This window comes from Arachis ipaensis, chromosome B2 (assembly GCF_059453495.1).
Source record: "Arachis ipaensis isolate K30076 ecotype BB chromosome B2, ASM5945349v1, whole genome shotgun sequence".
Taxonomy (NCBI): Eukaryota; Viridiplantae; Streptophyta; class Magnoliopsida; order Fabales; family Fabaceae; genus Arachis; species Arachis ipaensis.
Window position 1 is genome coordinate 5,751,331 of NC_142437.1, and position 26,711 is coordinate 5,778,041.

The following is a 26,711-nucleotide window of genomic DNA, read 5'->3' on the forward strand; positions in this document are numbered from 1 at the left end:
AGTAAGGAGCTAGGTAATACTATTATTTTATTACTTTATTAAGTATTTGCAGTATTAAAATTATCCTTGAGATTCTAATTGTACCAATTATGTTTTTGAGATTGACAAAAGTGCACTACGTTAGTCTCTAACCTATTTTCTATTAAAAACGTAATGATATGGCTTGATGACGTAGGCTGTTAGTGACACATGTCACTTCATAGTTTAGCCACGTATAATGGTATGATGATGTGTTGACCGATGACACGTGGCATACTGATGTGAACGGTTGTGCCGCGTGTCACAATGTTATTTGGCCATGTGTCGCAACAGTATTTGTCCACGTGTTATTCTCTATGTCATCATTGTATATGCACCAAATTAGTCTTTCATTTTGCATTAAGTGACTCATATTAGTCTCTGAAATTGAATGTCGTGCACCAAACTAATCCATTCATTAGTTTTTTCTCATTTTTTCTATATATTCAAAATTCTCAATATCTTTGAATGCATTAATTTCAATTCTATTTTTTCACATATTATTTAAATACAAGTGCTTTTATAAAATATTTTTTCTCTTGCGAGTACTCCTAACCGCCGTCTTGGAGTTGACGTGAAGACATTTCAAGTATCCCACTACTATCTCCGACCTCTTTCGTCTAGATTGAAGAGATCGGAGATAGTAGTAAGGGTGCTTGAAGTGCCTTTAGTCTAACCCATTTACACACAATGAAAACGTGTATTTTATAAGAACCGAAAAAAATATTTTTTAATTCTTGATTTCTTGTTAAAAACACATTTTTTATAAAAAAATGTGTCTAATAAATCATATAATTTTTTTTTATAATAACATATTTATATATTACAAAATTTATTAATGTTAAATTATTATAGAAAAAATTATATAAATAAAACTAAAATCTTAAATTTTTTTATAAAAGTACTTGTATTTAAACGATATATGAAAAGATACGATTGAAATGAGTCCATTCAAAATATTAAAAATTTTAAATTTTTAAAAAAATGAAAAATTAGTGAAGGGACTAGTTTGGTACACGACATTCAATTTAAGGGACGAAAATGAGTCACTTAATGCAAAGTGAGAGACTAATTTGGTGTGTCTACAATGATGACATAATGGATGATACATGGACGAATACTGTTGCAACATGTGGCACAAACAGACACGTGGCCAAATAGTATTGTGACACATGGCACAACCATCTACATCAGCATGCCACGTGTCACTGGTCAACACATTATTATACTATTATACGTGGCCAAACCATAAAATGACACGTGTCACTAATAACCCGCATCATCAAGTCATGTCATCACGTTGTTAATGAAAAATGGGTCAGAGACTAACGTAATGCCCTTTTATCAATTTCAAAAACGTAATTGATGTAATTAAAATTTTAAGAACGATCTTAGTGCACAATACCAATCTGAAGGCCATTTTAGAGTTTAATTCGAAAGAATTAATTATTCCGATCCCAAACTAACTCAAACACGTCCCCCCAAAAAAAACTAACTCAAACATAGTAAAACTTGTGTCCAATACTCCAATTGCAATACTCTCAGCAATTTTTATTTACTAAACACGCTTCACAGTTCACACTCTTTGTTGTTGTTGTCGTTATTTTGCTTTGAAAGTGTCACTTCGATGCCATACTTTGTGGAGAATGGGTGATGATGATGACAAGAAAGAGGAGGAAAGCTAGCTATATATATGAGCTATGTTGACTCTAATGGTGCTATGAGAATGCTGATGCAAATGGTGTGACTTTATTGTGCTATATAAATTAAACTGTGTGGGCCAGAGTGTATGTGGATGAGTGGTCTCAAGTCTCAACTCTGAAGTGGAATATAAAGGACCCTGTTAGGTTGTGTGGTTGGTTTGTGAATTAGGGATACGAAAATAAAAGTCCATTTATAACTAATTTAGATTAATTTAATAATTACTAATATTTTTACATGTAATTCTATTATGAAAATATAAATCTTTTAAAATTATATTGTCTTATTTTGTTCTGATATTATAGATTATGACACAAAAAAATTATAAAATCAAATTATTATAAAAGAGTTGTAGGGGATAAAAGTTTATGTCAGTTGAAAAGATCAGGATCTCCGTAAATAAAAAAAAACAAATAATAAAATTTTTAGTTATTATTTTCATGTGAAAGAGTTTAACTTTTATTGATAATTAATTTTAATATTCGTTATCTAAAATTTTAAAAGAATTTAACATATATACTTTTACATTTGATTAGGTGTTAAGTGTAAAACCCGATTAATTAACGACTAATTAATCTATAAATGAGAATTTATTCTAGAAAGCCAAAAATGTGATTTTTATGGCTTAATATGATAGAGGAGATTAAAACGAGAATTTCAATACCAATTTTATAGAAATCGGCCTAAGATTAAACCGAACGGGCCAAATCGGGCCAACCGGACCTATTTTGAGCCTTTGACCCAACCAAACAAAATCTAAAACCCTAAAAACAGCACTCACTCTCCTCTCTTCAGCCTCCAAAACGCTGAAAAAGGAAAATGGAAGGGGAAGAACACTCTCCAAGTTCTACCTCTCATTTGATCTTCAAACCACCATAACTTTTGATCCAGAGCTCCGATTGTCACACTGTTTGTGGCCACGCGTTCACCGCGACGAGCTCTACAAAACCCACTACTTTGTTCTTGAGGTAAGCTACGATTTTAGTCCAGTTTTTCTCAGCCTTAAATTCAAATTTTTGGGAAAAAAAGTGTTGAGATTTTGGGCTCCTTGATGTTATAGGATCCAACTAGCTTGAAGGAGAAGAGTAACCATGTCTCCTTGATCTTTGGGTATAGTAAGTTTCTCAACCATAATGGAATTTGTTGGTTTATGATGTTTGGGTATTGAGTTATTGTGTTTGTGTTGATAATTGTGGCTTGGGTAGTGTGTATGTGAATATTGAAGCTTAATTGAGGTTTTGGAGAGCTTGGAATAAACTCTTATGTGCTAAAAATCTGTTTTTGGAAGTGTTGAAGCTTTGAGAGCTTGTGAAAATTTTGATTTGGATGTGTTCTGAGGTAAGCGAAAAAGCGGCTAAGGTATGGTCTCGGTTTCCTGTATCTAAAATGTAATGTGTTGTGAAAACTTAGGCTAGAGGCCCTAAGATAGGATTTGAATAGTTGATGTTGTTGAATGGTTGAGATAAAATTATGTGGTTATGTATGTGATTAATGAATATTGATGTTTGATGGGGTGATGCATGAGAGATATGCATGTTTTAATATATGCTTAATGATTAATTGATGTTGAATTGTGGGTGAAGCCATATTGATGGTGAAAGTGATATTGGTTGTATGTATTGATGGTTGATTAGAAATGGTATTGTTGGAAATTGAGATAAGAAATTATGTACTATATGGTATTGTGTTTGAAGTTGAAATTACTTGAGTAAAATTGGTTAAAATGATAGATTGGTGGGTTATGATGTGATAAAAATATTATTGTATGAGCTGAGAAGGTTTGAGGTTGATTTTTGGTATGTTTGGTTGATTTTAAAAAGGGTTGGAATTGGTTTGTTTTGAAAATGGTAATTTGTGGTTTTGTATGAAAATGTGGTTTTTGGGAATTCTTTGACGGAGCATAACTTGGACTCCGGATCCCCGATTTGTGCCAAACTTATTTAGAAATGAAATTGGATCCGGGATGTTTATGCTGTTTGAAGAACGGGTGAAAAAATGATTTGAAACGAAGAAGTTATGCCCGTCGGAAGATTGGGTTTTGAAACTGTGAATTCTGCAACTTTTTAACTTAGTAAAATTTTTGGCAGAATGCACTCCCACGCGTAGGCGTGGCCGAAGCGCACGCGTAGGCGTGGCCGAAGCGCACGCGTTGTTTTCAAAGTTTCACTACCCACGCGTGCGCGTGGCCCACGCGTATGCGTCGATGAGCGAATTCAATGAGCCCAACCAAATTCCAGAGAGTTGTGCCTGAGTTGTGCTGGTTTTGTGCCTGGGGCACAAAATGCACCCACGCGTACGCGTGGCTGACGCGTAGGCGTCACTTGACTTTTCTCCCATCCACGCGTGCGCGTGGGCGACGCGCACGCGTGACCCTATTTTCATCCCAAAGTTGATTTTTGAGTTTTCAAAGGCAAATTTCATACTTCTAAACCTCCGATCTCATCCCTTATGTCTTAAATCATTATGATAAGCCTAGCAATGGGAAGAAGTTAGGAGACGTGGTAGCTTGTGAATGAATAAAGGGGAGAATTAACGATCAATGATGATCAAAGATGATTGTATGAGATACGAAGGATGGTGGTGGAAGTGCTTTATAGGCCATGAGCCGAAGGGCTGTGATTGTTAATAAATTGGCTGGTTATAGATTGTATTATGAGTCGGATGGCTGAGATATTACCAGATTATGGCTGAGCCATTGTGAATTATGGCTGATTATGAATGCATATATGCGAATTGAATGAAATGTGATTGTTGCACTTCCACTATCTGAGATACGAGTTTCCCTGGGAGAAAGCAGTGGCTAGCCACCATGTGCTCCAGGTGGAGACTCGATACTTTGCTGACCCTATGTTGTAAGTGTGGTCGGACACTGTGAAAGTTCCGGATGAGCTCGCCCCTGTGAATATACACCAGTGAGGGTGTTGGATATGAATTATGATTTATCATGGAGTATAACTCGAGTTAGGGATGCACGATAGAGGGACAGTCCAATGGTTAGCTACCAGGACTTGTCGGGTTGGCTTTATAACCGACATATGAGACTCATTAGCCATTAGGACAGGCATTCATCATATGCATATTATGTGAATTGTTTGGAATTGCCTAATTGACTGCATATTACCTGCTAATTGTCTAAATGTCATATCTGCTTCTTATTTGTATATCTCCTTGTCTGATATAATTGTGTTTGCCATATTATATTACTGCTGGTGGTTGGGAGGTCTGAAGGATTTGGAAAGGGAAGTATTAGTTAGACTGAAGATCTTTAGTCAATTGCCATTTATGATTTAGTCTATTTATAAGCTTTGATTTATTTGGTGGAAGTTCTAGGATTGCCTTCGGGTTTCCCAAGACATTACATGTTAGATATGTAGGTACTGTTACCATACTAAGAACCTCTGGTTCTCACTCATGCGAATTTTGTGATTTTCAGAAGCAGGACGTGAGACTTCTCGCTGAGGCATGCTGGAGACTTCTGGATTAGCGAAGATCCTTCTTTCTTGAGACTTTGCTTTTGTTTCATATTTTCACTTAAATACTTTTATCTCCACTAAATAATGTATATATATACTATTTTGACTCCTCTTAGAGGTTGTTCTTGGAAAACAGGTTTTGTTAGCTTGTCCTTGGGGTTTCTCTTGGTTTCTTACTCTATATTTATACTTATATATCTACACTTTTATGCTTGGATCGGTTATCTTCGTAAACCGGATCTTGAGTCTTGATATTTGTATCTTTGGCACTCTTTTAGTTATGGTTTCGCGTTAGTCTATCTTTTGTCGATTTTATTACGTTATCGATCGGAGTGTTGCGCTTTTCTATTTAACGATTTTGTTTTACTCATTTTTTTTCAAAGGCTCCTAGTTATAAACATTTTTCACACTACTATATGTACTAAATTTTATTTATTTTTTTTAGGTCGTAATACCTCGCGACCTTTATCTTATGACTTAAGTATAAGGCTCTGTGTGGTAGGATGTTACATTAAGTCTGTTGCACAAATAAAAATAATTAATTTTATGCTTGCTATTTAAAAATAATATTTTTTTCCTCTCTATGCATATAAAAATACAATTAGATATTAGCATAAAAAAATTATATTGATAGTTATAAAATTAATTCAAAATATATTTTTTTTAAACAATTGAATCTTGATTTTAACTTTTAATCACAACATTAGTATTTTTTTTAAATTATATGTAATAAATATTTGAAGGAAGACAAGTGAAAAATATAAATTAAAAAGATAACAGTAAAAATTTAAAACTAAATATAAAATATGCATATAATAATAATAATATTTTTTATTTAAATTATATTATTTTGTTTTTTTTTTACAACAGAAACGTAAAAAAAATAAAAAATAAGAAAAAAGAGAAAAAAATAAAGAAGAATAATGAGAGAGGGAGTTTGCTATAATGATTAGTTTATGAGTCTGTTTAAACAAGTGTCAGGATTCAAATTCTGTTTTGTGCATATAGCAATTCGTTGACTAGTGATAAATGACTTTTAAATAGAGTTCAAATTTGTAATGAATTAATTCTTAATTTATCGAATTAGGAAATAACGTGAAAAAAAATAATAATAAAAATTCATTTATGTTTGGTAATTGATACTACATAAATATAGAGATAAAGAGATTTGAAAATGTGTTTAAAGTTGAAAATAGTTGAGTATACAAAATACTATTTTTTTGACATAATTTTTTTTGTATTTTATATCTTTTTGAAAAGTGATGATAATAAATAAGGGTACACAAATTCAATATTTTATGTTTATCTGTCTTTACATTCATATTTAGATCTAGTTATTAAATACTGTTTAAAAGATGTTATTTGTTCAAATTCTTATCTCATATGTTAACATTTCTGTAAATTGATGTGATGAGATACAAAATTTAATTCAATAGGAATCTTAAATAACTCTCTACACGTATTGATCAAAGTGAATAATAAGTAACAAAGATATATTTCATAAAGATGAGGAGAATGACTTTATTTCCTTATAACCATTCTCTAAATTGTTAAATGAATGAAAAGTTAATTATTTCTTAAGATATTGGGAAACTTTTTTTTTTTTTTCAGATTTGCTACACATTCAAGTATTATTGTCATTTAAGTTTAACTAAAAGTAGACTTAATACCAACAAAAATTATTCTCATTAAAAGAGCGTAATTATATGCGCAGAGTTTTATGTTATCGTCGTCATCCTCCCCTCCTCCTCCTTTGCGTTCCTCCTCCTCCTCCTCCTTTGCGTTCCTTCTTCTTCGCGTGTTTTCTCCTCATCGTCATTCTTTTGTTGCTGTTACTGTTGTTGCATTTTTTTCTTTTTTTCCTCCTCTCCTCGGTGATTTTGCAACATTATGTGTTTTTAGTTGTGCAAAATAACGTGACCAAATGTACCTTAATTCACTCAGAAATGAACCAAAATTACATCCAGAATGAACCGAAAATTAAATTCCGAACGAGCCGAAATTACTTAATGATAACGATACACAAATAAACTCGTTTCAAAACAAGCACATAGCAAATGCACCTTATTTAAATCCAGAATAAACCAAAATTACTTAATGATTGTGTTCGAAAATAAGCACACAAACAAAATTGAATGATCAGAAATTCATTTAGAAATGAACCGAAACTACATCCAGAATAAATCGAAAATTAAATTCCAAATGAACCGAAATTACTTAATGATGACGATACACAAATAAACTTGTTTCAAAACAAGCACAGGCCATGTCAACTTTGAACAAAAACACATTCAAATCAATTTTAGATCAGACAATGTCATTAATATGACAAAAATTCGATGATAACAATAACGACGATAACGATAACGACGATATGTATTAGAAGAAGACAACAATGACGATAACGATAATAATCATAATGATTATGATGATAGAGGAGAAGGATAAAAAAGAAGGAGAAAAAGAAGAAGAAGACGTAGCATCAGTGATGAAGAAGAATGTGCATGCGTAAATTTAAAAGAAGAAGAAAAGGAAGAAGAAGAAGAAAAGGAAGAGAAAGAGGAAGAAAAAGAGGAGGAAAAAGAACTAGTACATTAATCTAAAAGAGTTGGTTAAACTTAATTGGTTAAATCATTTCGATGTGAAATTTTATTTTATTTTTTGTTATTTTAGTAAAAAAATAAAAAATAAAAAATAACTATATCATATATGATTACTCTTCTCAAGATTCTATTTACCAAGATATAATTTTGGGTGGGTGCCACACATCCCACACAGGTTGCTTAGTTGCTTGGGTGAGACAAATATGACATAAAAGGCTAATTGTGACTAGTGAGGACCTACCCACATGGCTTACTTAGAAGAGATAATGTTTTGAGAATAACCCTTCAAAATATTCTGACCAAAAAGCAAAAGAAAAGAAAAATTTTCAAAGAGGTTTGTTATGCTGTCTAAAAATTATTATTTAATTATTAAAAATATTAAATAATTAATTTTAAATTTAAAAATATAAAATTAAAAAATTTTAAATATTTAAAAATTATTATAAAAAATAAATTAAATACAAAATAAAAGACATCATAAAATATTTGATTACTACATATTATATAAACTTGTGTGAGAAATTTTCTCCTTTTAATATGATAAAATATATTTAATCATTATATTATGTTTTTATGGTAAAATTGCAATTATGACTTGTATATATTATTTTTTATGAATTTCCGGTTGGCAACTATAAGAACGGGTATATTGGTTTAAATTAAGAGTAATTATAAACTCAGTTAGATATTGTAGTTTATGAAATAAATTTTGATTATTAAATCAATATTTAATATTTTATTTTATTAGCTAAATTAATTTTACATCATATTTTGCTAAAAATTTAGATAAATTAATCTCAATTGTTATTTAATAAATGGAAAAGTATGAGGAGCCAATGGAATATTTATACAATGTGTACAATAAAAGTTTAGAGAGTATTAGAGATATAATCATTAGTGTTACCTTTTTCCATCAGTTGAAGCTTTTGGAATGAGTGGTATCATGCATGGTATTAGAGCGCTAGATCTGAAAGGTCAAGAGTTCGAGCATTAGTGAACCTCAAAATCAGTTTAAGCTTTTGGGAAGATGTTTATTATCGCTAGTACTCGGATGGTTATTCTAGATAGTATCGGAGATGTTCATTGCCCATTATACACATTGTACAAATAGTCCATTATCCTTAATAAATACATGAAAACGAACCTCTAAAGAAAAAAATAAATAAATTCTCACAATCTATGAAGAATAATTTGGTATAGAAATTAATTTGTCTAAGACATAAAATTTTGAAAAATAATTTAATAATTAAATTGATTGAACATTAAAATATTAATTCCAAAATTTGTGACAACTGATTTATTTTTTGGTAATCTTGACAACTATTTTAAGATATTACTGTTAACTAAATATTGAAAATTCGAATTCTGACATTTATTTAAACAAACGAGTGAGTTGATCAGTTGACTAACCTAATTTGATTTATATATATAATTTTTCATATTTTGTTTGGATATAAAAAAGAAAATGAAAGGAAAGAAAATAAGAGAAAAGAAAATAAGTGGAAAGAAAATGGAGAGAAAAATGAAGTTACTTGAGTAAATAGTTAAATTGGTCCCGAAAGATAGCCCAATCTTCAAACGAGTTCCCATAAGAAAAAGATAATAAAATTTGTCCCCGAAAAATTTAAAATTGGTAACGTTAGTCCTTCCGTCAGTTGGATGATGACGTGTTACGTTAAGTGCCACGTGGCATATGATGACGTGGAGGGCTAATGCCACGTGTCACAAGATGATTGGTTGACATGTCAGATCGGTGACACGTGGCATGCCACGTGTCAGGTCAGTGACACGTGACACTTGACATGTAAAAAAGTTATTTATAATCAAAATAGTCCTTGAAAGTTCAAACGTAAGTTATATTCATCCCTAAAATTTTAAAAATTAATCAAATTAGTCATTATATAATTTTTTTATTTTTTCTTGATAATATTAAATTTAAAATATTTTTTGATACTACTAATTTTAATAGAAATGTAATTGACAATAAAAAATTAGTAATTGTATCTTTTCTTCTCAAAAATTTGTTCAATAAAATTATCTCTCTCCTCTAATTCTTGTCAAAATCTCTCTTATTCTTTTCTATTCTAAAACATTTTTCTTACATTATTACATTTTTATCATTTTGTTGGAATATATATATATATATATATATACACTCAAAATTGAAATGTAGGTATTTGTTAACCTAAACAAAGTTATATGCTCAAAATCAAAATTTATGTATGTTAATCTAAATAAAAGTAATAACGTAATGAAAAAAAAGATGTATAAATTTTTATTAAATTTGTTTAGGTTAACATACATAAATTTTTATTTCGAGCATATAACTTTATTTAGGGTAACAAATACATACATTTCAATTTTGAGTATATATATATATATTCTAGCAAAATGTAATAATGTAAGAAAAATGTTTTAGAATAGAAAAGAATAAGAGAGATTTTGACAAGAATTAGAGGAGAGAGATAATTTTATTGAACAAATTTTTAAGAAGAAAAGATACAATTACTAATTTTTTTATTGTCAATTACATTTCTATTAAAATTAGTAGTATCAAAAAATATTTTAAATTTAATATTATCAAGAAAAAATTAAAAAAAATATATATAAGGACTAATTTGATTAATTTTTAAAATTTTAGGGATGAATATGACTTACGTCTAAACTTTCAAGGACTATTTTAATTATAAATAACTTTTTTACATGTCAAGTGCCACGTGGCATGCCACGTGTCACTGACATGACACGTGGCATGCCACATGTCACCGATCTGACATGTCAACCAATCATCTTATGACACGTGGCATTAGCCCTCCACGTCATCATATGCCACGTGGCACTTAACGTGACACGTCATCATCCAACTGACGGAAGGACTAACGTTACCAATTTTAAATTTTTCGGGGACAAATTTTATTATCTTTTTCTTACGGGGACTCGTTTGAAGATCGGGCTATCTTTCGGGGACCAATTTGACTATTTACTCGAAGTTACTTGTGTATTATTTGGAGGAAGAGAAAATGAATGAAAAAAAAAATTCTTTTGTTTGGATGGAAAAAAAAGTAAGAAGAAAGAAAATCATAATAGTATAAAATTATATTAATACCCTTATCATAAAGTAAAGTATAAATATTTTTATTTATTTATATTTTATTGCATTTTATCAATATTATAATTTTATATATTTAATTTAAATTATTTATCTAATATATATAATGTTTAAATGTAAATCTCTATCATAATAATATATTAAAACTATTAAAATTAAGTTTATATTAATAATGGTTAATAATAATATAACTAAGAATAATATTAAAAATATAAAAAATATAATATTTTTTCTTTTTTTTTTGCTTGCGATGGAAAGAAATTTTTTTAGTAAGACTCACACAAAAATTTTTTTTCTATTTTCGTTGATATCCGAATAAAGAAAAATACCATTTTCTATTTATTTTCTTTCCATCATTTTTCCTCTTCTTATTTTCTCAACAACCAAACATATTAGGGGAAAAAATTGGGAGATCTTCTTTATGTTTTTTTTTTTTTTTTTTTTTTTTGGGTTCATAAGATCTCTTTTATCTTTGTACCATATTTTGGGGGGACCTTTTATAGTTTTATCCTTTAAATCTACAATTTTTGGGTCTGAAATACTTAACTGGGCTTAAGTTGGCTTGTTGGTCTCTTTTTTTCAGTTTTGGTACTCTTTTGATTTCTCTTGCTATAAGTGGATCAACTTCTTGAATTCCATCTGGGCCACATATATTTCAATTGGATCAACCTTTGTAGGCTTTCATGGTGAGCTTTCTCGAATATCATTAACCAAAAAAAAAAAAAAAACTAAAGAAACTCAAATGTTTTGAAAAAAAAAAAAAACCTAAATTAATGATGCTTAATATTGTAAAATAAATAAATAAATAAATAAAAAATAATAAATATAAAATAAAGAAGTATAATTAGATAATAATATTCACCAAAATTATTATCTCAATATAATAGAGATGATTAATATATTTATTAATATTATATATAAAGAGTGAGAGAGAAGAGTATTCAAAATATTTGTAAAATAAAGAAAGAGAAAGAATGGCTTTTATATTTATATTCGCATGGAAAAAATATTATTTTTCATAACGCACATGGCCATTTCATGCCAAGCATTCACGAAATGGAATTAGCCTCCATTTTAAGGGAGGTGCACACGAAATAGTTAAGGAATACTGTGTGCGTCGTCAGAGAACCTATTTTAAGGGAGACAGGTACAAAATAGAGCAATTTATATATATTAGCCACGAAATGAAACAATCCGTTGTAGAACCTATGCACAATTACTCAAGAGGGGGGGTGAATTGAGTATAGCAACAACAATGAATCTTTTTGCGAAAGTTAAAGACAATATACAAAAGTGTTATTGTACTAGTATTTTTCCAAGAGCTTAACTCAATTGCTAAGCATTTATAAGGAGCTTTTACTTTCCAATAGACACCAACTCAAATAAATTGATCAAGCTTTTCACCAATCGGACTTAAGCTATTCCTTAAGTACTTACGAAGCTACTTTTCGATCACAATTTATTTGCTCAAAGGTAAAAGACAATAATATTGAAGAGATGAGTTTGGAGAGATGCAAATGCTATTTAGAGTGGTTCGGCACAATCCTTGTCCTACGTCCACTTTCTTTCTCAATCGCTATTGAGAAGTTCCACTATTGCCAAGCTTCAAGGTGCTCGCGCAAAACCTTTTACAATCCGAGTCCTTAGTTTCTAACACCTCACGGTATATGATCACCACTCGTATACTAACCTACTCCACTTAGAGATACCTTCTCTAAGATTTGCCTTGAGTACTTAGTATACTTCTTTGGTATCCTCACCGACTATAGTGTTTATAACTCTTGACTCAACCTTGGAGATCACACTCCAATTTACAAAGTGTACAAGAAAACAATTCTCAAAGAATTGTTGAGATGAAATGAGTACTCTCTAGAAGAGTGTATGATTACAAGTTTAGCACTATTGAACCAATTGATATTGCTCTCTCAAATTGTGTATTATAACACCTTAAAAATGTGTAGAATGAAAGAATATGAACAAGATAGTTTGCAAATACTCACATGTATGAAATAAGGCTTCAATCCATCTATTTATAGACTCCCCAAACCTTAGAAACGTTGGGGAGTTAATGGGATGGAGCCGTTTTGTTAAAACTAGCCGTTTTTTATGTTTTTAAAACATTTGCATCGATGCATAACACTTTGCATCGATGCAAATGTGTCTTTGAAGCTGAAATTTGAATTTTCAGCTAGGTTGCATCGATGCAAACATCTTTGCATCGATGCAACAAGTCGTTGCATGTTTTGCATCGATGCAAGATGAGTGTGCATCGATGCAAACCTTAAAGAATGGCTTAAAATCACTTCAAAATGCTTAGGATTGATCTCAAACTTGTTGGAGTCAATTCCTATGCTTTTGTACCTTTGAAAACAAGTTTTTAAACCATTTGGCTAGCATCGAATTGCAAGATGTGCATCAAAACATTTTGTGAGTGTGTGTTGAGAGATTTAGCAATTGGTTCTTAACAAGAAGTTACCTAAGTCCTAAGACACTATACTTGTCTTCAAATGTTGTGGACTTGAGTTTCTTGTTGTTGTTGTGTTGCTTTCAACTCTTCATTCCTCAACGTTGAATGTTGGTTGATCTTTCAACATGCTTGTTCATTCAAGTTGTTTGTTGGTTTGTCTTTCATGTCTTTTGTTGGTTTGTCATTCATGTCTTTTGTTGGTTTGTCATTCATCAAAACCTACGAATACAAACTTCGCATACAAGCAACATGATTTACAATTTCCCCCTTTTTGATAATGACAAACCAATTTTGAGGATATGCATTTATAAAAGATTTTGAAAGCAACAATAATGCACTTTGTTTTATAGAAAGCTTTGGAGAAGACTTCACAAAAAAATTTTTGTAGGAGTTCTCCCTAAATATGTGCATTTGTTCCCTTAAAGGGCGTTTATCAAAGAAAACGATTTAGATATCAAAGTTTTTGCTTAGCGGAAGTCTTTTTGAAATCATTGTTTCGCAAACTTATTTCTTCTTTTCAAATCCTCAAACTTCTTCTTTTTCAAGAGTTCAAAATTTCAAATATCCTCAAACTTCTCTTCCCCCTTTTGACATTATCAAAAAGAAAGGAGTTTAAAATGTGTCATAGAAGCATGCATAAAACAATGAATTTTTTTAAGTTCAATTTCTCTATTAATCTCAAGGATGAGATATTCCCCCTTTCAAAAAGAATTTGATTTCCTCTTTTTATATATATAACAAGCATGCATAATTCCCCCTAAATAAGTGAAATATATTAAAGCATGCACATTAACTTAAAATAGAGGTACCAAGCCTATTTTGAGTTATTCACCAAATAAGCATACAAGCATTAATCATTAAACAAAATTATGAAGGAAATATCAATTAAACCATTATAAACTTCAATTTGTTGATCCTCCATTGTTTATAATCTTCAAATTTTTCAATCTACCTCAAGATCAACTCATAAACCTACAAAACAATGGCTAATTGGATATCTCCAATGCTTAAGTTAGTAAGAGATACAAAAATAGTAATATCAATGCAATGAATTCAAACAAATCATATTAGATTAGAATCCAAGATACCAAGTTCATTTCGGATGTTAAAAAAACTTTCTTTACATAAAGGTTTAGTGAAGATGTCCGCTAGTTGTTTACTAGTTTCGACAAATTCAATAACCACATCACCCTTTTCAACATGGTCTCTTATGAAGTGATGTCTAATCTCAATATGCTTGGTTCTTGAATGTTGAACCGGATTCTTGGTTAAATTTATTGCACTAGTATTATCACATTTGATAGGAATGTGATCAAGCATGAGTCCATAGTCCACAAGTTGTTGTTTCATCCATAAAATTTGGGCGCAACAACTACCGGCGGCTACATACTCGGCTTCGGCGGTAGACAAGGCTACACTTACTTGTTTCTTACTATGCCATGAAACAAGAGAGTTTCCTAGCAAGTGACAAGTGCCGCTAGTGCTTTTCCTATCCAATTTGCAACCGGCAAAATCGGAATCGGAATAACCAATCAAATCACAAGTGGATCCTTTCGGATACCACAATCCAACATTTAATGTTTCTATGAGATACTTCATAATCCTTTTCACCGCACTTAAGTGAGATTCCTTAGGATTAGCTTGGTATCTCGCACACATGCATACACTAAACATGATATCTGGCCTACTTGCCGTTAGATAAAGCAATGATCCTATCATGCCTCTATACTTCTTTACATCTATGTTTTTACCTTGTTCATCTTTGTCAAGGTAGCAAGTAGTGCTCATTGGTGTGTCCATTGCCTTAGCATTGTCCATTCCAAATCTTTTGAGCAATTCCTTGCAATATTTGGTTTGGCTAACGAAAGTTCCTTCTTTTCCTTGTTTGATTTGAAGACCAAGGAAGAAGTTGAGTTCGCCCATCATGGACATTTCAAATTCACTTTGCATGAGGTTTGAGAAAAACTTGCAAAGTGATTCGTTAGTTGAACCAAATATTATGTCATCGACGTAAACTTGTACCAAAAGGATATTTTTGTTTTCAATCATGATAAATAAAGTTGTATCAACCTTCCCTCTTCTAAAACCCTTTTCTATTAAAAACTTGCTCAAACGTTCATACCAAGCTCTTGGAGCTTGTTTAAGACCATAAAGAGCTTTCTTGAGTTTAAGAACATGATTAGGATTTTCATAATCCTCAAAACCGGGAGGTTGTTCAACATATACTTCTTCTTGAATGAAACCATTAAGAAAGGCACTCTTAACATCCATTTGATAAAGTTTGAAGTTATAAGAGGATTAGCACAATTTCATTAGTGTCTTGCCTTTTTATCAAACAACATTTTGAATCAAAGGTGACTAAGTTTCCTTTGTCACAAAGTTGGCTAACACTAATGAGATTATGTTTGAGACCTTTGACAAGTATAACATTATCTATGGAGGTAGAAGAATTTTTACCAACTTTTCCAACGCCGATTACTTTGCCGGTGTTGTTGTCTCCATAGATCACGTTTCCTCCGTTTGTAGGCTCTATTGCGGTGAACTTTGATTCATTGCCGGTCATGTGTTTGGAGCATCCACTATCAACATACCAATTTGTATCCTTAGCTCCAACACGTACCTACAAAACAATTAAAATTGGGATTTAGGTACCCAAGTGAATTTGGGTCCTTGATGGTTAGTATGAGCATAATGCCCATAAGGTGCCCATCTCGTATCTTGACTACGAAAGTTTATATGTTTAATTCTAGTAAAGCATACGGGTGCTATATGACCTACTTTATTACAATAATGACATATGACATTTGGATTATGCATCCTATGCATGTTTCTAAATGGTTGCCTAGGTTGTTTCCTAAATGCAACATCTTTTGATCTATATGCATTGTGATTATAATTTCTAAATGAAGCATGTTGAGGAGGATGTTTAAAGGCTTCATTCCTTTTAGGCATGCTTGCCTTTTGGGCTTGCGATTGCCTAATAGGAGTTTTAGTATTTTTAAAATTTCCTTTTTCAAAACCTAAACCTTCCTTATTATGAACATGCTTTTGGTTTTTCAACATTTTATCTAAGTTCTTTGAAGATTCATTGAACTTAGCTAAAGTGTTCTTAAGATTTGTAATTTCATTTTCATGCATTTTACAAGATTTGTATGGATCACTACTTGTGCTACACTTATCTTTTCCAAGATTGATATTCTCGTTTTTCAACATCTCATTTTGTTTTAAAAGATCCATATTCTTTTTCTTTAGGAGAGAATAATCTTGGGTAAGTTTTGTGTACACCTCAAGTAAGGCATCATATTCATCTTGTAAATTAAAAGAAGTGGAGTTGTCATTACTAACCTTTTCTTCGCTTGCCATTAAGCAAAGATTTGCAACCTCGTCGTCATCGGAGTCGGATTCATCCTCGTTCTCCCATGATATGTATGCTTTCTCCTTCTTCTTAAATTTCTGTTTTTGTCCTCCTTTTGAAGTTTTGGACAATTGGGTTTAATGTGTCCAACTTCTCCACACTCATAGCATTTTGGTACCTTTGTTTTGCTCTTGAAGTTTTTCTTCATTGCAAACTTATTGAATCTTTTTAATAAGAGTGCAAATTCTTCATCTCCTTCTTCTTCATTATCATCACTCTCTTCTTGTAGTGATGTTGTTTTAAGGGCGAGACTTTTCTTCTTGCTTTCTTCACCTTTTTGTCTATTTAGCATAGTCATTTCATAGGTGAGAAGATTACCTCGTAGTTGATCAAATGTAAGTTGATCATAGAGCCTTCCTTCCACAATGGCGTTCACTTTGGAGTTCCATTTTGGTGTAAGGCTTGTAAGCACCTTGGTCACAATTTGTTTATCATTGTATTTTGTGCCAAGCATGCTTAGGTTGTTGAAGATCTTGGAGAGTCTTTCAAGAGCTTCTTCAATGCTCTCTTCATCTTTCATTTTAAAATTTTCCCATTCATGAACCAACATAAATACCTTTGATTCTTTAACATGGTCGGTTCCTTCGTAAGTGATTTGGAGTTTATCCCAAATCTCTTTAGCAGTTTCACATGTAGAGATCTTCATATAATCATGCTCGTTAAGTGCACAATGAATGAAGTTGATGGCTTTATCATTCATTGCCACTTTCTTCCAATCATCGTCACTATATTCATCTTCTCTTTTCGGTACTTGCTTTAAGACGGAGCCTTCTCCTTCTTTAGCGCTTGTTGTCTTTGTTGGAATGTGATTTCCATTCTCAATCACTTTCCAAATTCTCACATCTTGAGAACGGATCCAAATTCTCATCTTATTTTTCCAATAAGAGTAATTTGTTCCGCTAAAAAGAGGAGGTCTAGCGGTTGAGTTACCTTCACTAGTGTTGTTGTTGTTAAAGCTTGTGCTTGCCATGATCTTTTCCCTTAAACGGTTAAGTCTTTCAAAGGGTTAAGCTCTGATGCCACTTGTAGAACCTATGCACAATTACTCAAGAGGGGGGGGTGAATTGAGTATAGCAACAACAATGAATCTTTTTGCGAAAGTTAAAGACAATATACAAAAGTGTTATTGTACTAGTATTTTTCCAAGAGCTTAACTCAATTGCTAAGCATTTATAAGGAGCTTTTACTTTCCAATAGACACCAACTCAAATAAATTGATCAAGCTTTTCACCAATCGGACTTAAGCTATTCCTTAAGTACTTACGAAGCTACTTTTCGATCACAATTTATTTGCTCAAAGGTAAAAGACAATAATATTGAAGAGATGAGTTTGGAGAGATGCAAATGCTATTTAGAGTGGTTCGGCACAATCCTTGTCCTACGTCCACTTTCTTTCTCAATCGCTATTGAGAAGTTCCACTATTGCCAAGCTTCAAGGTGCTCGCGCAAAACCTTTTACAATCCGAGTCCTTAGTTTCTAACACCTCACGGTATATGATCACCACTCGTATACTAACCTACTCCACTTAGAGATACCTTCTCTAAGATTTGCCTTGAGTACTTAGTATACTTCTTTGGTATCCTCACCGACTATAGTGTTTATAACTCTTGACTCAACCTTGGAGATCACACTCCAATTTACAAAGTGTACAAGAAAACAATTCTCAAAGAATTGTTGAGATGAAATGAGTACTCTCTAGAAGAGTGTATGATTACAAGTTTAGCACTATTGAACCAATTGATATTGCTCTCTCAAATTGTGTATTATAACACCTTAAAAATGTGTAGAATGAAAGAATATGAACAAGATAGTTTGCAAATACTCACATGTATGAAATAAGGCTTCAATCCATCTATTTATAGACTCCCCAAACCTTAGAAACGTTGGGGAGTTAATGGGATGGAGCCGTTTTGTTAAAACTAGCCGTTTTTTATGTTTTTGAAACATTTGCATCGATGCATAACACTTTGCATCGATGCAAATGTGTCTTTGAAGCTGAAATTTGAATTTTCAGCTAGGTTGCATCGATGCAAACATCTTTGCATCGATGCAACAAGTCGTTGCATGTTTTGCATCGATGCAAGATGAGTGTGCATCGATGCAAACCTTAAAGAATGGCTTAAAATCACTTCAAAATGCTTAGGATTGATCTCAAACTTGTTGGAGTCAATTCCAATGCTTTTGTACCTTTGAAAACAAGTTTTTAAACCATTTGGCTAGCATCGAATTGCAAGATGTGCATCAAAACATTTTGTGAGTGTGTGTTGAGAGATTTAGCAATTGGTTCTTAACAAGAAGTTACCTAAGTCCTAAGACACTATACTTGTCTTCAAATGTTGTGGACTTGAGTTTCTTGTTGTTGTTGTGTTGCTTTCAACTCTTCATTCCTCAACGTTGAATGTTGGTTGATCTTTCAACATGCTTGTTCATTCAAGTTGTTTGTTGGTTTGTCTTTCATGTCTTTTGTTGGTTTGTCATTCATGTCTTTTGTTGGTTTGTCATTCATCAAAACCTACGAATACAAACTTCGCATACAAGCAACATGATTTACATCCGTGACTGACACACACAAAATGAAGACTTCAATGGAGCTGAACACGAAATTATTTACTCTTCTCTTTGTCCAAACATTACTATGTGTCATAACGCGAGTGGAATAGAACAAAAGTCTCTATTATTCTTACAACACTTATGAAGTTCTCCCTTTCTTCTAATAATCCTTCGTAATCCAAACATCACAATGTTCCACTTTTCCTCTCACAGGGTAAACAACACACCAATGCTAGCTTATCTATCGAATGTTTCAAGCGTGGCGAAGGATTATGTGGAAGAATTGATCTTTCTAAAGGCTTCACTAACCATATCAAATGATAGAACTACATTTTTTCTGCACTACCATTTTCTCCGAACAAAACTGTGGGCTGTGGCCTTCCCTCTCTCTAAAGCCACTTGTCTTCTCCCAAATTTATTATTCATCCAAAGAAATTAATTCTTCCTATCTGCTATTGACCTGTTGAATTTTTTCAAGAGACTAAGCAACACAATAGCAACATGAATAAAAATTATTATTTACAAAATTACTTAAATTTCCATGTCAATACATATGTATAGGCACAAAAATTATAAAGAATAATTGACATATACAACCAACAACAACTAAAGAATTTAAGATACAAATACAATTAATAGAAGTAAAATGAGTTCTTTCATGTTAAAAAGAGGCGTAAATGGAGCGCCCCTTTTGGATCTCTACTGGGATGGAAGAGAGATATTGATAAAAATATTCAAAAATGAATAAAAAAATAATGATTAAAATTAAATAAAAAAGATAAATTAAAATAGAAATAAAAAATAAAAAACAGATGATATTTTAAAAATTTAAACTAATAAAAAAAGATAACATGAATAGTTATATCTCTAATAATACATATACGCTTTTTTAAATAATAGTTTTTTTGGTTTTATTTATTTTTTTGTATATTTTTTTATTTATTTTATGTTTTTTTTTTAAATTTACCAAGTATTGAACCTTAAACTTTTTAGAAATAGAGTTTTGATATCATTTTATAAAATTATTTTTTTCAAAAATTCAAACTAATAAGACTAAGTAATATGAATGTTTATGTTTTTAACACGTTTTTTTAAACAATTATTTTTTTGGATTTGTTTAATTTTATTTATAGATAGATTTTTCTCCTTTTATTACCCGACTTATTACAAGTATATTATATATTTTGGCAAATTACATCTTAGTTTCATTTTACACCATATCTAAAATAATCAGCGAAATTTGTCTGCCAAATTTCGTGTGTAATAAAAACTAAGAGACTATTAAGTTAAAGACAAATAATAAAACGCAGTCTATCTAATAATAACATATTTGACGTATGCAGTGGCGAAACGATAATAATAATAATAATAATAATAATCCTAAATAGAAGTGATTATCCTTCTCTGTCTAGCTGTCTCTTATCGTTGTTCATTTTACCCACTTTATTCATAGTGACATGCGACATGCGAGGAATACGATGCGTCTTTCAATTTGTTAGGGCATCTTTTTCAAGCAATATAGATCGAAATAACAATAATATTATTATACACTTACGTAAGAAAAAAAAATATAAAAGATAATTAAGTGCATGTTTATTAAGGTTTCAATCAAGTTGTATTATTATATATGCAGAATACACTAAGTTAAGTGCATGTTTATTAGGGTTTCACCTTGTATCATTATATATATATATATAAAAGATAATTAAGTGCATGTTTATTAAGGTTTCAATCAAGTTGTATTATTATATATGCAGAATACACTAAATTAAGTGCATGTTTATTAGGGTTTCACCTTGTGTATATATATATATATATTACGCTACAGCAATATAGCATGCACCAAAAAGGTAAATGTTATATCCTACCCTCTCTAAAATAATATATAAGTTATCTTTTTTGATGTGTTATATTTTAATGGGTATTTATTTATTTTAAATTTTTAGTAAAATTTGTTGGATAACTAATTTATCTAATAAAATAAAAAATAAAAAATTAATTTCGAATCATTAAAATTTGTTAAAAATTTAACAAAATATTTAAAAAATAATATTATATATTACTCTTTTATTTTTCACACAAAATCTTTGATTTTTAACAAAAATTAAATAAAAATTCAGACCTTCATAAAAAATAATTACAAATTAGCTACATTAATTTTTAAAAAACAAGATATAAAGTATTTCAATTTCTTCCTTTTTTTCGTATAATTCGAAACCAAATTGTATAGAATAAATTTCTAAATTTAAAGATCTATTTGACAAAATAAACTTCTTAAATTAAAAATTTTCTAGTGACACTAATTTGTGTTTTTATTTTTAATTTGTCACATCAGTATTTTAGTTTAGAATTTAGTTAATATAAGAAAATTTTTAAATTAATATTTTAATAAATATATAACAAATGTATTAAAATAAACATCGAATTAGAATGTGACATACATCACAGAGGATAATTTACATGTTACTTTAATGAGAGTAGGGTAACATTCACCTTTAAAAAATATTTATAAATAAGATTTTGACACAACTTTTATATGTTTGCATTAAAAAAAATAAGATTTTTCATCTTTTAAATTTAATGATTTTACCCTAAATATTAATTTTTGGCATTTTTTCAGTGAATGACCGAAAATTCAAAAAATAAATAAAACAAAAAATGGGTCTAGAGATTGAATAGTTCTCTCTCGATTTTATTTTATTTTTATATAACTTTTTAATAATTATATTATCCAAATGTTCTAAAAAAAATTAGTTCAAATACATGAGCTGACACTTACAAAATTTTTTTTATTAGATTGGATAATAGTATGAATAAAACTATTTCTATCAGACCAAATTATTTCTTAACTTCATTTATTAAGAAGTGTCCTATTTGATTAGGATATTGATGAACTACTTGATTTCCAAAATGGAGACAAATTGAGCTGGCATGAAATTAAATCCAAAAATTTTTAATTGTGAAGGGAAAAAGGGGAAAAAAAGACAAGAAGAAGTAGTAGTAGTTTGAACTGCCCAATCTGTCGACAATATTTTCTTTTTAGTATTATGAATCTGCCAAAGTCTTGCTCTCTAGTACTCTTTAGTGTGATCTTTCAATAATCCATTATGTTTAATTATATATATATATATATATATATATATATATATATATATATATATATATATATATATATAGAAAGTCTAGGACAGCAGATTTTGTGGTTTTTAGCCATCAATAATATTTTTAATGGTATGAGATTACATCTAATGGTGTAGAATCATTCAATTTTCTTTTGATGGTTAAATACTGATCAGAATTTAACAAAAGTGCTTACCCCTAGTTCTCCTCATATAAATATAATACATTATAACTTTCATGTGTTATTTTATTAAAATATTGATTAAAAGTAGAATCTCTATAGCTATTCTAAAATCTATATACTATATATAATGAAAATTGAGAAGAATTTTGTGTATGAATTTTTTTTAAAATAATTTTTATCATATATAAATGGATTAAGAATTTTTTCGTTCCTAAAATTTTATGTAATTAAAATCAAAATCGTTCTAAAACTTTTTTTTCTTATTAAATTCATCCTCAAACTTAAAAATAATTTTAAAATAATTCTTTTAGACAAAATTATCCTTAATAAAAATAAAATAAAAAAAGCTTTATTACCATATCCAGCAATTCCAATCTTTCTTATCACTCCCACCGTATCTTCCAATAATTCAATCTTCCTTATCATTTCTATCGTGTCTTTTCCAACATTGCCAAAATTTTTCTTTTATTATTATTGGATATATAAAGATGATTTTAAAGAACGATTAGAACATTTTGTTTAGAGAGATATTTATCTCTGTATTTAGTTACTATAAAATTGATAATAATATCCTCTCAAAATATAATAAAATTAATAAATTTCTTAATTAATAATAAATAAAAAAATTTTAACTCTCTCCAACAAGAAAATTAAAAGTACACTTTTTATTTTCTTTTGTTGCACACTTCAAACAGTGGATTAGTATTCACACACACATATATATATTGCATGAATAGTAATCAAAAGTCACGTAGCTATTTAATGGTTGTGACTTTTTCAATGGGTTCCAACTTTAACAAATATGTCTTATCGATGTACATATTATTTTTTTCATGAAACACACAAAAGAAATCCTTTTAACAAATAATACAATGATTTAATACACAAAGTATTATCTTTATTGTTTGTACCATGCTAAACAGTTATTAATGTTTAATTACTTCATTATTATTAAAAATAATATTAATAATAATATTATAAATGTCCTTCAATCTTTCACTATTTACAAAATTTAAATGTCATACAAGTATATATATAAAGAATGTGTCACTAAGATTAAACATTCTTTTAATGTAAGTTTTAAAATTCTAACGAAATAATAGGTGTCTAATCGATTAAACCTATATTTCATATGCTAATACTAAAAATCACACACATTACTTATATTCTCCAAGTTTAAGAGTCTATAATTTTAAGAATTTATATAGCCTTGTACTCATTCTGATTTCATGAATATTTATGAGAATAAAATCTCTAGAATTCTCAATTGGAGTGGCACAACTCCTATATTCATATAGGTGGAATCTTTTGATAAATAATATTATCATTCCATTAAGAGTTTTAACTCACCTTCTTAATTTATTATAAATAGTACTAAATCTTATACCTTAGTGCTCCAATTGCTAAATAACTTGTTATTACCCATTAAACCTTAAAACTAGTGATCTACTAGAATAAGATTGGGTTCTCATCATTTAACAACAATAGATTTTAATCCAATTTTAGCAGTAGTCTATTTGATTTTATCCCTTGACAAATTTTGTCAAAAAGTCTGCTAAATTTTTTTGAGATCTTACATAAGTGATGGTAATTACACCATCATCTATTATTTGTCTCATAAACTCATGTCTCAAACTTATATGTCTAGACTTTTCATTATAAACCTTATTATATGTTCGAGACATAGTTGATTCACTACCACAGAAGATTGAAATGGGTGTCGTCTGCTGTGGCTATAGCTTTATATCATATAACAAATTTCTTAACTATTCTGCTTCTTTACTTGCGGCTGATAAAGCTACAAACTCAGGCTCTATAGTAGAATGTATAATATATGTTTGTTTTTTTTAGGCCCAACGTATAGCTCCACCACTTATGGTGAAAATCCATTTTGAAGGGGATTTGTTATCACTAAAATTTATAATCCAACTTGCATGTATCTAAATAACCTTTTAAAACTGTGGGATAATCATTATAATGTAATCCCAAGTTTATGGTTTTCTAGCTTGAGATAACCAAGATCTCTTGTTATAACTTTCTAATATTGATTGTTAGGTTTTTTTATAAGCCTTGATAATTTACACACAACAAATGTTGATTGCATACATTAAACTTTCTATAACACTAACATATTCTAATTGTGCTATAGGTCTATCTTTCCATATTTTTTTCTAATTTAATATTAGGATCATAGAGTGTATTGAATTCTTTAATTATGAGATGATCAAACTTTTTCAATACCTTTTTTATATAATGAGATTGACTTAAAGTAAAGTCAACTTCATTCTTATGTACCTTTATGCATATTGTATCAACTTAATTCAAATCCTTCATCTTGAATTTAGAAGTTTGATACTCCTTTGTTACACGAATTCCTTCTAAATTTGTTCCGATGATTAACATATCGTCAACATATAGACAAATGATTACTTCATAATTTTTAGTAAATTTTGAGTAAATACATTTATCCGCTCTATTATGTGAGAAGCTATTTGATAACATCACTGAATCAAACTTCTCATGCCATTGTTTAGGCATTTGTTTTAGGTCATACAAAGACTTAATTAATTTACAAACCTTTTTTTATATTTTCGGGTAGCACATAGCCTTCTGGTCGCTGTATGAATATTTCTTCATTAAGATCTTCATTTAGAAAAGTCATCTTAACATCCATTTGATGTATATGAAATTTGTGAATGGATGCTAATACTATAAGAGTCCTAATAGAAGCCATTCTTGTCACAAATGTGTATGTATCAAAATAGTCTAGACCTTCTTATTGTCTAAATTCTTTGGCCACTAACCTTGCTTGAAAGATTTGTAATGAACCATCAGTATTATACTTTCTTTTAAATACTCACTTACATCCTATAAACTTTGATCCTAGAGGTAAATCTACCAAAACTCAAGTATTGTTTGATAATGTTGAGTTCATTTTATTATTTGTTGTTTCTTTTCAAAAAGTAAAATTCCTTGAAACCATAGCCTCTTTGAACATTTGAGGATCACCTTCTATGTTCATCACAATAGGAATCTTGTTTATAACAGAATCCCTAGTTCCTTCTACCAAAAAGATGATAGCCTGAGAAGAAATAAAATCTAGACCTAAATCCTTTTCTTTTTTCACTCTCAAATTCCTCCTTGGTTCAATCAATTCTTTGTCACTTAGATGTTTATTATTTTAATTATTTATTTTTTTGTGAAATATTAGTATCATTTTAGATGTATTCTGAACTAGAAGTTAAATCATTGATAAATTTATTTTCAATAAATTTTACCTCTCTTGATTTAACAATTACATTAGACACTAAATCTAATATTTTATATGCTTTAAAATTTTGACCATATCCTATAAAAGTTCCTTTTATGGCTCTTGGCCCTAATTTGGTTCTCGTTTGATCAGGAACTCGATAAAAGGCTAGACACTTTCACATTTTCAGATAATTCAAAGTAGATTTTTTTTTCTTTCTAAATTTCATAAGGAGAAACCTTTCTATGTCTTGATGGTATCCTATTATGGATATGATATGATGTCAATAATGCTTCATCCTATAAATTATAAAGTAATTTTGCATTTAGTAACATTGAATTAACCATATTTACTAAGGTACAGTTTTTTCTTTTGTTGCCATATTGTATTCTATAACTATGCCAATATGCATATTTTGTACTTTTTCTGCAATCATAGCAATTAGATCAGTCTCTTCTACTAAGTTAGTCTTTGGTGCTTCCTTTTTCAGAAATCTACATTCTTTGATGTAATGTTATTTCCAAGGTTCTGAAAACTAAACCGGTCATCGAACTGCTCTAGGCACTGGTTCACTGGTTCATAGGTTCAACCGGTTTGATCGTGGTTGAACCGTAAAAATCGTTTTATAATAAAATAATAAATAAAATATAAATAAGCACATGAAAATATAATTATAGTCTAATCTAAACTTTAAAATATCATTCAAATTAAAAGTACTACATAAACCAAATGTTATAATCTCATTCAAATACAAATTCAAAGTTCAAAAGTCAACAAACAACCAATCAAACATAACATAGCAGCATCAAAATGATCCAAG

At 30.0% G+C, this 26,711-nt stretch overlaps 1 long non-coding RNA gene across 1 annotated transcript; it reads left to right on the forward strand.

Annotated features, from left to right (window-relative positions):
• Nucleotides 1-2,523: 2,523 nt before the first annotated feature.
• Nucleotides 2,524-5,350, forward strand: LOC148572897 (uncharacterized). The gene is made up of 3 exons (XR_015905300.1): nucleotides 2,524-2,687; nucleotides 2,780-3,078; nucleotides 5,153-5,350. It is a non-coding gene; the product is annotated as an uncharacterized LOC148572897 (long non-coding RNA).
• Nucleotides 5,351-26,711: the final 21,361 nt, after the last annotated feature.